Below are 14,314 nucleotides of genomic sequence, written 5' to 3' on the forward strand. Positions count from 1 at the left end.
ACTCTTGAACATCTAGCCTAGCACTGGCAATTGGGGCATCTGGAAGAGCTGTGCTTCAGTGCCAATCACTTTTGAAGTGACTCTAATTCCTTCATATGTTGCCAGTATCTATTTTAATGTGACATATAGTTGGCCACAGAACCTCTGTAGCTCTGGCTCTAGAATCCCAGGGGTCATGAAATCACAGAATTGTCAAGAGTTGGAAGGAATCTCTAGAGACCATCTAGTCCAACTCCCCCACTAAAACAGGATCGCCTGGAGCACATTACACAGGAGTGCATCCAGGCAGGTTTTTAATATCTCCAGAGGTGAAGAGTCCACAACCTCCCTGGGCAGCCCGTTCCAGTGCTCTGTCATCCTCACCTCATATTTAAATGTAACCTCCTATGTTCCAGCTTGTGCCCATTGCCCCTCGTCCTGTCACTGGGAACTACTGAAAAGAGGCTCCATCCTCCTTGCACCTACCCTTTATATACTTGTAGGCATTAATAAGGTCTCCCCTCAGCCTTCTCTTCTCCAGGCTAAAGAGTCCCATCTCTCTCAGCCTTTTCTAATAAGGGAGATGCTCCAATCCCCTAGTCATCTTTGTTGCCCTCCACTGGGCTCTCTTTAGTAGTTCCCTGTCTCTCTTCAACTGGGGAGCCCAGAACTGGATGCAGTATTCTAGATGTAGCCTCACCAGAGCAGAGGGGGAGAATGACCTTCCTTGACCTACTGGCCACACTCTGCCTTATGCAACCCAGGATTCCATTTGCCTTCTTGGCAGCAAAGACACATTGCTGGCTCATGGATAATTTACTATCTCCCAGGACTCCAAGATGCTTCTCCTCAGAACTGCTTTCTAGCAGGCCCATCCCTAACCTATATTGGCGTATAGGGTTCTTCACCCCAAGCACAGGACCCTACATTTGCCCTTGTTGAACCTCATTAAGTTCTTCTCTGCCCAGCTCTCCAGCCTGTCCAGGTCATGCTGGATGGCAGCACAGTCCTCTGGAGCGTCGGCCACCCCTCCCACTTTTGTATCATCAGCAAACTTGCTGAGGAAACACTCTGCCCCTTCATCCAGGTCATTGATCAATATGTTGAACAAGACCAGACTGAATATTGATCCCTGGGAGACACCCGTGATTACAGGACTTCAACTCGATGCTGCTCCATTGATCACAACCCTCTGAGTTCTGTCACACAGCCAGCTCTCAGTTCACCTCACTGTCAACTCATCTAGCCCATACTACCTTGGTTTCCAAAAGAGGATGTTATGGGAGACAGTGCCAAAAAGCCTTGCTGAAGTCAAGGTATATGATATCTGCTGCTCTCCCCTCATTCAGCTGACGTGCGGAATCAAACTTCACAACCTCAGGAACGTTATAAAGTAGGGTATGTTTATTATGGTGCTGGGTGCAAGGGGGATCACTCATCCTAGCTTGCACACCCTGCATCAGTAAAGCTCTATTTTTATCTAGCAGTTACATGCCTATTCATGAGGTCATTATACATATTCGTTATATTCTTAGAATAGGCATTGCTTATGCTAATTGTTTCCCCAAAATCATGTACATAAGTCTCCGCCTAAGTCTGCATGCGCAGTGCCATCTGGTGGTCATGGGCCAGGGTCTTTGGGATGAAGGCTCGAAGTCTTCCTCACAATGAACTTTTAACTTAAGGCAGTTTAGCTGAGCTGGTGTCCTGGTTTGAGCCAGGATGAAGCCAGTTTTTCTTTTGCTGATTCTTTTTTTTCATTTCAGTGAGCTTTCTTCAACTAGCAACTGCGTGTTCTGCTAGGTTGATAAGACACTGGAATGTTTTTGTAATTGCTGGGCCCTCAAGGTCGTGCCTTTGCTCTGCCGGCTCAGACACTGTGGGGGGATCTGTGGCCCCCCCGTGGGAGGCTGGGTTAGACGAACAGCAAAACTGGCCAGAGATATTCCATCCCATATATCTACGTAGGCTCGGGGGAAGGTCGGAGATGACAGAAGAAAACTTCCTTCCTTCCTGCTTCGCTCTCTCTGCTTCGCTTCGCCTCTCTGTCTGCCTTCCTTCTTCTCTCTTTTTCTCTTTTGTTCGTGGCCGGCGTCTGGGAAAACACCATCTGCCCATCATCGTCGACCCATCGACCTCAAGCCCTCCTGACCCTCGTAACTCTCTGCCTTTCTCCAGGAGCAGCTTCGGGATTCCTTGGAATTGTCTCATCTGAGGGAAGTGCTGTGGGAGTTGCTGGGGGTGGGGGGAGGCGAGAGGCTTCTACCACACCTTTGTATAATCACTATATATATATATACACTCTTATATCACATATTAGTATTCTAAATAAAGTTGCACGGTTCAGTTTTCAATCTAGTCAAGTCTCTCTTTTTTTCTCTCTCTCCTTCCCTACCTGGGTGGGAGGGGGAGGGGATCGAGAGCATTGTTGTCAAACTGAGTCAAATGTTGACAGCTGGTAAGCACAAGTCCAGCTGCAGCTGGATTCTGCTTAGCTAAGGAGAACTTTTACACCATAGATAACAGATTTCCACTCCCCTTATCTAAAGAATGTAGCACATCTCGGACTTCTGTTGTCTGCTAAAATGTCTTAACCCTTATTTACAGAATCACACAGAACCACAGAATTTTTTTAGTTGGAAGGTGTCCTGGTTGTGAGCTGGAAGGTGTCCTGGTTTGAGCCAGGATGAAGCCAATTTTCCTTTTACTGACTTTTTTTTCCCTTCAGTAAGCTTTCTTTTAACTACTAGCAGAGCGTTCCAATTAAGACTGATAAGACTGGAATGTTTTTGTAACTGCTGGGTCTTCAAGGTCACATCTTTACTCTGCCAGCTCAGACACTACCAGAAGATCTATGACCCCCTCCCATAGGAGGCTGAATTAGACAGACAGAAAAATTGGCCAGAGATGTTCCATTCCATATATCTATGTAAGCTCAGAGGAAGGTCAGAGATCACAGAAGACAACTTCCTTCCTTCTTCTTCCCTTCTCTTCTGTCCATGGCCGGCATCCAGGGAGGACTCCGTCCATCCATCACTGTCGACCCCTAGGCTCAAGCTCTCCTGACCCTCATCATTCTACACTTTCTCCAGCAGCAGCCCAGGATTTTTTGGGACTGTACGCAGCTAAGGAGAGTGCTGTGGGAGTTGCTGGGGGTGGGGGGAGGCAAGAGGCTTTTGCACATACCTGAACACATTTGTTTAGAATTATATATATTTTATTTTGTCATTAGTGTTTAATTACAGCTGTCTAGTTTAGTTTTCAATCCAGAGAGTCTCTCTCTCTTTTTCTCTCTCTCCTTCCCTACCTGGGTGGGAGGGGGAGGGGATCAAGAGCACTGTTGTCGAACCTGAGTCAAATGGTGACAGAAGGGACCTTAAAGATCATCGAGTTCCAACTCCCCTGCATGGGCAGGGACACCTCCCACTAGAACAGGCTGCTCAGTGCCCCATCCAACCTGCCCTTGACCACCTCCAGGGATGGAGTCCCCACAACATCTCTGGGCAGCCTGTTCCAGTGTCTCAGAACCCTTACACTGAAGAATTTCTGCCTGATCTCTAACCTAAATCTCTCTTCTTTCAGCTTAAAACCATTACCCCATGTCCTCTGTCACCGTTTGACTCAGTTTGACAACAATGCTCTCGATCCCCTCCCCCTCCCACCCAGGTAGGGAAGGAGAGAGAGAAAAAAAAGAGAGACTTGGCTAGATTGAAAACTGAACCGTGCAGCTTTAATTAGAATACTAATGGGTGATATGAGAGAATATATATATATGTGATTATACAAAGGTGTGGGTAGAAGCCTCTCACCTCCCCCCACCCCCAGCAACTCCCACAGCACTCCCCTCAGACAAGACAATTTCGAGGAATCCCGAAGCTGCTCCTGGAGAAAGGCAGAGAGTTACGAGGGTCAGGAGGGCTTGAGGTCGACGGGTCGACGATGATGGGCAGATGGTTTTTTCCCAGACACCGGCCACGAACAGAAGAGAGAGAGAGAGAGAGAGAGAGAAGAAAGAAGGGAGATGGAGAGGCGAAGCAAAGCAGAGTGAGAGCGAAGCAGGAAGGAAGGAAGTTTTCTTCTGTCGTCTCCGACCTTCCCCCGAGCCTACGTAGATATATGGGATGGAATATTGTGGTAGGCGACGGGAGAAAAGCGACCGACCATGGTGATTGATCAGCAAGTCTCGTTTATTGACTCCAATCAGGCAGTATTTATACTCTCAATAATGAAGCTCATAACATAGTGCAAAGCTAAGCTCACCATTGGCTAGCTATTACTGTTAACCACACCTTTGATTACATTATTGTAGTTAGTGTTCCCAGGTTAGCTTTCTCACACTCATGTCCAAGCTTTCCCTCTATCATATCTTGTTATTGTACAGCGGTTTGGTGCTCAAGGACATGCTGTCCTGGTTTCTTGCAAAACTCCCTTTTCTCAGCTCTTACAATTAACCAGCTGTATCATGTCTACGTGACCTTTCTCACGCAGCCAGTCTTCTGCAAAACTCTCCACATCTCCCCTGTTTTCTTTGTGGAGCATTTGATTAGCCGGGAAAGCTTGACTTAACATACAATTAATCATTTTCTATAAGCAGCTTAGTATACATGGTAATATTAGCAAGGCTAACAAAATCATTCTAACAATAATTAAGGCATATTGTATGATTCCCCTTAGTCAAGGGCCTAAACCTAGGCCTTTGAGCCAGCTGTCAAGGCCTAGACCTGTGTCTTGTTGTAAACGGTTGGTAAGCTGTTGGAGTTTTGACAACTGGGCATGGATTGACATCGAGTGATCAGAGAGGTTCATACAGCACATTCCTTCAAAGTCTTCACAGCCGTGTTCTTGTGCTAACAATAAAAATCTATAGCTGCCCGACTTTGCAGCATAGTGTGGCACACCGAGTCTACATCTAACAATAATTGTGAAAGAGTGACAGAAGTCATCTAAAGGCACATCTACTAAACATGTAGAGAAAGGGTTACCTGGCGAGGACAAAGATAGGCATATTGCCTCTTGACCTGTTTTGTTGGCTAGAGTGACCCATATGTTTTCTTTTGGTTGAGCTGGGACCCATACGGCAACTCCTGAAACAACAAGAACACCTACAATTGTTAAAACAAAAGTCCTCATTGTCTTCTGGCGTCCCTACGCCAGGCGTTGTTCTGTAACAGGTTCCTGTGGTGGTGGGCTGAGCGCGTCGACAGCATCCAACACTGGCTTAGTCCATCTTGCTGGGACCCAAAGTGGACCTGTTGGGGTGGAAACACAAAGATACCCTCGACCCCAATATAAGACCCTTGCTGGCTCCTGCCATTGACCTGTTTTGGGGTCTCTGTATCTAACCCTCACATTTTGCTCCTTTTGTCCTGTTAGAGGGACATGATGCTTGATGGCAGCAGGTTCTTTATTTTCTCCAAAAACACAGAGAAAGTTTAGCACAAAGAGACATTTTAGCAACCTTCCCTGAAGATCTTTCGTGTCAGAGAACTTCTTTAGATACCTCTTCAAAGTGCCATTGGCTCTTTCTACAATTGCTTGCCCTGTTGGAGAGTTGGGGATACCTGTGATATGTCTGATCCCCCATGACTGCAGAAATCCTCTAACCCTTTTGCTAGAGTAGGCTGGGCCATTATCTGTTTTTATCAGCTGTGGTGTTCCCATTACCGCAAAACAGCTACTGAGGTGCCTTTCCACATGTATGGCCTTCTCCCCAGCCTGAGCGGTGGCCCATATAAAGTGACTATAGGTATCTATAGTTACATGCACACATTTTAACCTCCCAAACTCGCCTACATGCGTGACATCCATCTGCCAGTTCTCGTTGGCTTTCAAGCCTCGAGGGTTAACTCCCAAACCTAAACCACAACCTCCATTATGGTGACTACAAACTGGACATGACCTGACTATGGCCTTGGCTTCCTCATATGAGATTTTAAATTCCTTCTGTAACCCCTTGGCATTCTGATGAAACATAGAATGTGCTTCTCTGGCCAATGTTTGTTGCGGTAAAGGTGTTCCTTGTAACACTGACACTAGTTTGTCTGCTCGTGAGTTGCCTTCTCCTAATCCTACATCCCATTTATGACTCCTTATGTGAATAACAGAAAAAGGGTGCTGCCTTAACCTGATGGCTTTCTGTAGTTGTATAAAAAGTGCATGCAACCTTTTGTTTTGGACTTCCCTAATATAAGCTTCCTCTATTCGTTCACTCACCCCCGCTACATATAGGGAGTCCGTGACAATATTAAGGGGCCCTTTTAGGTTCAACATCGCCCACACCACCGCTAACAGTTCCATTGTTTGTAAAGAGTCCATGTCGGTGGCTGGGAGTAGCTGCTGTCGCCAAGCTTCTCCTTCTTGCCAGGTCACCGCCGCTGATCTGGATTTTCGTCCGGCATCGGTGTAGGCCGTCACTGCATTCTCTAGCGGTGTTAAAGATCTCTTTGGACGTTGCATCCAGCCCCACTGTCCAACCCAACTCAGCGGTATACTGGGAATCTTGTCCGTGGCGATCACACAGCTGGCCCCCAATACTGCGTCCTGTAGCTCCATGCTATTGCGTAGATACCACGTCAAGGTGTCTTTCTGCATAGGTATCCATATCTGCTCTGGCTCCACTCCTGTGACTTGCAGCGCTCGTTCGCGCCCCTTTTTCACTAAATCTGCCAACATTTCAATTTTCTGATAAAGGGTTCTATGTTGTTGCAATGGGGGAGAAATCCATTCTAATACCCATACCTCCCCCGTTTTCTTTTGTTGCTGAGCTAAGGCACCCAATAGATACTTAGGGCCACACCAGATGATGAGCTGTATCGGGAGGGTAAAGTCCCGTCTGCGTACAGTGCCGCGGAGCACACAGTCAATTATTTGTTGTAGAACAGCTTGTTGCTCTGCTGTGACTGTGACTGGTTGCATGGGGTCAGTACCCTTGAGTAGAGGCCTCAGCTGGTCCAGCAATTCATTAGGTATGCCGACAACAGGGCGCAGCCATTGTAGGTCTCCTAACAGCTGCTGAGCATCATGTAGCGTAGCTATTCGCGTTGTTAATTGCAGTTTTTGTGGGGACACTGTTGAATCTGTGAGCGTCCACCCTAAATACTTCCAGGGCGCCGACATTTGGATTTTTTCTGGGGCTACTACCAGTCCTTGTTCGTTTAATGTTTCCTGTATTATTCTAATGTGATGGTCAGAAAATGATTGCTGCTGCGCAAACAAAATGTCATCCATATAATGATAGATGATCATTTCGGGCCACTTTTGACGTAGCGATTGGAGGGCATTATCCACATACAACTGACAAAGTGTAGGGCTGTTTCGCATACCTTGTGGTAATACAGTCCATTCAAAGCGCTGATCAGGCCCTTCTCTGTTTAAAGCGGGCAGTGTAAATGCAAACCTTTGGATATCTCGAGGGTGTAGATCAATTGTAAAGAAACAGTCTCTCAGATCTACTATTAACAGGGGCCAATTAGATGGTAACATGGCAGGGTTAGGTAGTCCTGGTTGTAGGGCTCCCATGGGCTCCATCTGATTATTTACTGCTCTTAGGTCATGTAACAGCCGATACTTTCCAGATTTCTTCTTAATAACAAAAATAGGGGTATTCCACGGGCTAGTCGATAGCCTCAAATGTCCCTGATCAAACTGTTCTTGTACCAGCTCATGTGCTTGTTCTAAACTTTCCCTTTTCAATGGCCATTGCTTAACCCAGACTGGCGTATCGGTAGTCCAAACCAGTGGGATCGGGAAAGTCCATGCAATGGCCGTTAACCCAAAGGGCGCTCATTGGTTAATACCATTCCCAGTTGAGACAGAATATCCCTTCCAATAAGGCACTGTACCGTTGGAGGCAAAGGCACGACGGAAAACACATTGTGCAGCGTCTTCTTGTCAATGGTTACCAGCAACGTGGGGGATCGCCTGGCCAGGGTCAACCCACCCACTCCGGTGACCGTTGACATCGATGCTCGTAGTGGCCAATGTTGGGGCCAACATTCTGGGGCAATGATGCTGGAATCTGCACCAGTGTCCAATAGTCCTTGGAGGGTTTTCTTTTCTCCTTGAAACTCCAGTTGTATGATGTGCTTCGGCCTGTCGGTTAGATCTAGGGTCAACAATGTCAACCCTCCAGTAGAGCCAAACCCTCGCGCTCCCCTCTGTGACGCTTGTGGTGGCGCTAGAGGTTTTGTTATTTGTGGAAGTGGAATTAGCTGAGCCACCCTTTGGCCCTGTTGTATCCGTAACGGTGGAAAAGGGGTGTATACCATCATTTGTATTTCTCCAGTATAATCAGCATCAATTACTCCAGGCAATACAAACAGTCCCATCATTGATGCCGAAGAACGCCCTAAAAGCAAAGCACCCATAGCTTGTCCTTGGATTATGATAGGTCCTTGTATCCCTGTTGGCACTTTCTCGGGTCGAGTGGTCATCAGTGAGACGGTTACTGCAGCTGCCAGGTCCAGGCCGAGGCTTCCGGTGGTGGCGGGCCGTAGGAGGGTACCGGTGCTTGTTGCTGGGCAGCAGCTATTTGTGTCTGAGCGCGGCTGCTGTTGGCCGTGTTCGCGCTGCCCTTGTAGTTTCCCGGACGGCGTCGGCAAGCGCCTGTGTTGTGGGAATCGACGCGGCACTTCTGACACCACAGGCTGGTGGCTTGACAATCCCGGCGTATGTGACCCATTCCTCCACAGCGATAACACCGTAGTCGGCCGCTAGATGGAGCCTTTACACCAGTTATCGCAGAGGCTTGTAAGGGTGCAAGAGCAGCTAACACCTGAGTCTGCGCTGCCTCAGCTTGTTTGTGTAATCCCGCCCCTAGTTCTTTGATTGCCTCTACTAGCATGGCTTGGGGACCTGCGGGTACACTGGAAAGGCGCTCAAGGGCTTGTTCAATGGTCCACTCCCACCCTAAGGTGCTCAATATATTTTTTGTTGCTGCATTACTGTTTTGGATAGCACACTGCTTTAACATTGCACCTTTCATATAGTCAGGGACCCCAGCTCGTTCAATGGCATTAGCAACTTTATCTATAAAATTGCCAAAAGCCTCATCTGTTCCCTGTTTGATTCCCATGTAGGATGGAATTCCCCCTGGCTCCTTCACTAGATCCATGGCCTCCCGGGCCAGCCTCATAGCTTCCCTACACTTAGCAGGGCCAAGTAATGCTTGTGCCTCAGTCTGCAGAAATGCACCTAAGCCCATCAGCTCGGCTAAGGTGACGCCTTGTAAGGGGTCTTCCGGTGCCCGTTGCACTTGGGTGCATTGCTGGCATAATGCCTGCCAATGGGCACTGAAAAGGAGTTGTTGATGTTGTGAAAAAATCAGCTTAGCCAATGCTCTGCAGTCACCCGGCAACAACAGCTGAGTTCCCCAAATATAATCTAGCATTTGCTTTACTGGTTCACTTTTAACACCAAACTGACTAACAGTGGCTCGTAATTGAGATAAAAGTTTCCAATCCAGAGGCGTAATAGCGGCCTGTAATCCTCCCTCAGCCAGCGGCGTATACATCACTGGGCAGGCTACGTCTTGCGCAGCCCCTAATGCCCCACTGTCCCCCGATTCCATGCAATCTTTTGCCAGTGCAGCCCAAGCCTCCCTGCGCTCCTTCGCAATGTCCTCCGCTAGATGGCTCTCCGCCCCAGGGATCGGCTCAGTGCCACCGCGGAGCTGGGGGCCCCCGGGCCATGGCTCCGGGGGAGCAGTTGGCCTCACCGAGTCGGCAGGCGGGGGAGACGCAGGGGCTGGCGGTGGCAGCGTAACCGTGGACGTCGCGGGGGGTAACGGACACTCAGACCAGCCGCTATAGTCTCTATTTTTACTTTGTGCCACATTAGCCTGTTGCGATGCCTTCCTTTCAGCCTGGTGTTGCAAAAGCTCATTGTAAACAACTTTCCATAACTTGCCTAATTTTTTAGCAGTCTTATCATCCTCTAAAGTGGCCTCCCATAGCTTATCCCCAAATTTACGCCATTCCTGTAACTCGTGTACTGTGTGGGGGTTCAAAAAGAGCCCCTTATCATACCCATAAGCTAACAACCCAGGGAGTTCCTTCTTAACATCTATACCCTTAATCCTACACTGTTCTAAAAAGCAAGAAAATAAATCATATGCTGCTTGCCTTTCCATGATTAAATCGTCAGCGCTGTTGCAGCCTTACAAGGTCTCCGCAGCACGTATCGGCCGGGCTCGCCTTTGCGGTCACCCAGGGCACGGCACCCCCTCCTTCTTGGTGCTTATTTCGCCGTCCCCGCTGCTTCAGGACCCGAACCACCTCGTCGCTCCGCCGTGGTCGTTCTCCGTTGGGGTCACCATTTGTGGTAGGCGACGGGAGAAAAGCGACCGACCATGGTGATTGATCAGCAAGTCTCGTTTATTGACTCCAATCAGGCAGTATTTATACTCTCAATAATGAAGCTCATAACATAGTGCAAAGCTAAGCTCACCATTGGCTAGCTATTACTGTTAACCACACCTTTGATTACATTATTGTAGTTAGTGTTCCCAGGTTAGCTTTCTCACACTCATGTCCAAGCTTTCCCTCTATCATATCTTGTTATTGTACAGCGGTTTGGTGCTCAAGGACATGCTGTCCTGGTTTCTTGCAAAACTCCCTTTTCTCAGCTCTTACAATTAACCAGCTGTATCATGTCTACGTGACCTTTCTCACGCAGCCAGTCTTCTGCAAAACTCTCCACAGAATATCTCTGGCCAGTTTTGCTGTTCATCTAACCCAGCCTCCCACGGGGGGGACCACAGATCCCCCCGTAGTGTCTGAGCCGGCAGAGCAAAGGCACGACCTTGAGGGCCCAGCAATTACAAAAACATTCCAGTGTCTTATCAACTTAGCAGAACACGCAGTTGCTAGTTGAAGAAAGCTCACTGAAAAGAAAAAAAAGGAATCAGCAAAAGAAAAACTGGCTTTATCCTGGCTCAAACCAGGACACTTCTCACTGCAATCCCCTGTAATAAGTCCCTCCTCAGCTTTCCTGTAGGCCCCCTTCAGGTACTGGAAGGCCACTATGAGGTCCCCCCAGAGCCTTCTGTTTTTCAGACTGAACAACCCCAACTCCCTCAGCCTGTCCTCATAAGAGAGGTGCTCCAGCCCTTGGATCATTTTTGTGGCCCTTCTCTGGACATGCTCCAACAGGTTCACATCTTTCTTGTGCTGGGGGCACCGGAGCTGGATGCAGTATTCTAGGTGAGGTCTCACCAGGGCAGAGTAGAGGGGCAGAATCACCTCTCTCGATCTGCTGGCCACACTTCTTTTGATACAGCCCAAGATGGAGTTGGCCTTCTGGGCTGCAACTGCACATTGGTGGCTCATGTCCAGTTTTTGATCCACTACTACCCCCAGGTCCTTTTGCACAGGGCTGCTCTCAAGGATGACCTCCCCCAGCCTGTATTCATATCTTGGGTTACCTTGGTCCAGGTGCAGGACCCTGCACTTGGCCTTGTTGAACCTCATGAGGTTCACCTGGGCCCACTTCTCTAGCTTGTCCAGGTCCCTCTGGATGGCATCCCGTCCCTCTGGCATGTCAACCGCACCACCCAGCTTGGTGTCATCAGCAAATTTGCTGATGATGCTCTCAATGCCACTGTCAATATAATTAATGAAGATATTAAACAACACTGGGCCCAATACAGACCTCTGAGGGACACCACTTGGCACTGTTACCCATTTGGACTTAGAGCCATTGACCACTACCCTCTGGACACAACCATCTAGCCAGTTCCTTATCCACTGAACAGTCCACCCATCAAACCCATATCTCTCCAATTTAGTGAGAAGGATGTTGTGGGGGACTGTGTCAAAGGCCTTGCAGAAGACCAGATAGATGACATCCACTGTTTTTCCCTGGTCGATTGATGTAGTCACTTGGTTGTAGAAAGCCACTAGGTTGGTCAGATGGAATTTGCCCCTGGTAAAGCCGTGCTGGCTGTCCTGGATCACCTCCTTGTCCTCCACGTGCTTTAGTATGTCTTCTAGGAGGATCTGTTCCATGATCTTCCCAGGCACAGAGGTGAGGCTGATAGGTCAGTAATTCCCAGGGTCCTCCTTTTTACCCTTTTTAAATTTGGGCATAACATGTCCTTTCTTCCAATCACCAGGGACTTCACCTGACTGCCATGACTTTTCAAATATGCACAGTGGCTTGGCAACTACATCCGCCAATTCCTTCAGGACTCTGGGATGCATCTCATCAGGTCCCATGGACTTGTATATCTTCAGGTTCCTCAGATGGCCATGAACCTTATGTTCACTTACAGTGGGGGGGACTTTGTCTCTCTGGTCTCCATCTTGTGGGCCATCAACATGAGAGCTGTGAGGAGAGGGGTTGCCAGCGAAGACTGAGGCAAAAAAGTTGTTGAGAACCTCAGCCTTCTCCTCATCTGTTGTTACCATTTCACCACTGTGGCTCATCAGGGGGGGTACTACATACCTGTAGAAGCCCTTCTTGTTTTTCTTAACATCTCTTGCCAAGTTCAGTTCTAGCTGTGCCTTGGCCTTCCTGACCTCATCCCTGCATAACCAGGCAGCATCCCTATACTCTACCCAGGATACCTGTCCCCTCTTCCACTGCCTGTGTAGGTCCATCTTGCCTTTTAGTTTGACCAGCAGGTCTTGACTCAGCCGTGCTGGTCTCTTACCTTCCTTGCCCGATTTCCTATACCAGGGGATTGAGACCTCTTGTGCCCTGTGGAAAGCATTTTTAAAGATCTGCCAGCTCTCTTCTGTTCCCTTGTCCCTGAGGGCTGTTTCCCATGGGGTCCTATCTACTAACTCCTTGAAGAGCTGGAAGTTTGCTTTCCTAAAACTCAGAGACCTGACAGCTTTTCATCTGCCTCTTACCCCTTAGGACAGTGAACTGCACTAGTGCATGATCACTGCAGCCCAGGCTGCCTTCAACTTTGACATCCCTGATGAGTTCACTTGCATTTGTGACCATCAGGTCCAGTAATGCATCCCCCCAGGTAGGACTGTCAATTTCCTGACTTAAGAAGTTGTCATCAAGGCATTCCAGGAGTCTACTGGATTGCCTACAACTTGCCGTGCTACTTTTCCAACAGTTGTCAGGATGGTTAAAATCTCCCAGCAGGATGAGAGCCTGTGATTGTGATATTTCCTCAAGCTGGAGTAAGAAGGCTTCATCGATAGGCTCCACTTGATCGGGTGGCCTGTAATAGACTCCAACCACTAGGCTCCCTTTGGTGTTTCGATCCCTAATTCCCACCCATAAACTTTCAACTTGCTCATGGCTATTTTTTAGGGACAACTCTTCACGCTCTATCCAATTCTTTACATAGAGGGCAACACTTCCCCCCCTTCTTCCTGTCCTGTCCTTTCTGAACAGCTTATAGCCTTCGATAGCCACACTCCAGTCATAGGATTCATCCCACCAAGTTTCTGTAATTGCCACTATGTCATAGCTTTCCTGTAGCACAATAGCTTCCAACTCCTCCTGTCTGTTGCCCATGCTGCATGCATTGGCATAGAGGCACTTCAGCTGGGCTGACCATGTCACCTTCTTAGAGGGACGCCCTTTTATACCCTTGAGGTGTTTCCTGTCTCCTGCGTCCTTTATGACTTCCAGACCTTCAAACCCCATTGTGCAAACCCCAGGTATGTTTGCAGCAGGGTTTGTTTTCCCTTCCCCCTTCAAACCTAGTTTAAAGCCCTGTCAATGAGGGCTGCTAACTTCTGGGAGAATATCCTCTTCCCTCTTGCCGAGATAGGTGCACCCCATCTCCTGCCAGCAGGCTCGGAGATGTATATGTTGATCCCTGGTTAAAGAACCCAAAATTCTGTCAGTGGCACCAGCCCTGGAGCCAGGTATTAACCTGTGAGATTTTCCAGTTTCTTCCTTCACAATTTCCTGCTCCTGGCAGTATGGAAGAAAAGATAACTTGGGCACCTGAGTCCCTGACTAGTCTCCCCAATGCCCTGAAGTCATTCTTGATTCCCCTTGGACTTCTTGTAACAATTTCCTCACTACCCACCTGAAAGATCAGTAGCGGGTAATAGTCAGAGGGGTGTACCAGGTTAGAGACCTTTTTGTAAAATCTCTTACCCAGGCCCCAGGGAGGCAGCACACCTCCCTATGTGTTGGGTCCAGTCAACAAATAGGGCCCTCCATTCCTCTGAGGAGGGAATCACCAATGACAACAACTCTTCACTTTTTCTTAACAGAAGATGTTGTTATACAAGTAGGCCGACTCACGTTGGGCCTCTCCTCTGTCCCAGATGGTCTATCATCTGTGACATCATTAGTCTGCCCCTCAACTTCCAAAACCTCATACCTGTTGTGCAGACTTATCTGAGGGGAGGATGTA

This window comes from Apus apus, chromosome W (assembly GCF_020740795.1).
Source record: "Apus apus isolate bApuApu2 chromosome W, bApuApu2.pri.cur, whole genome shotgun sequence".
Lineage (NCBI taxonomy): Eukaryota > Metazoa > Chordata > Aves > Apodiformes > Apodidae > Apus > Apus apus.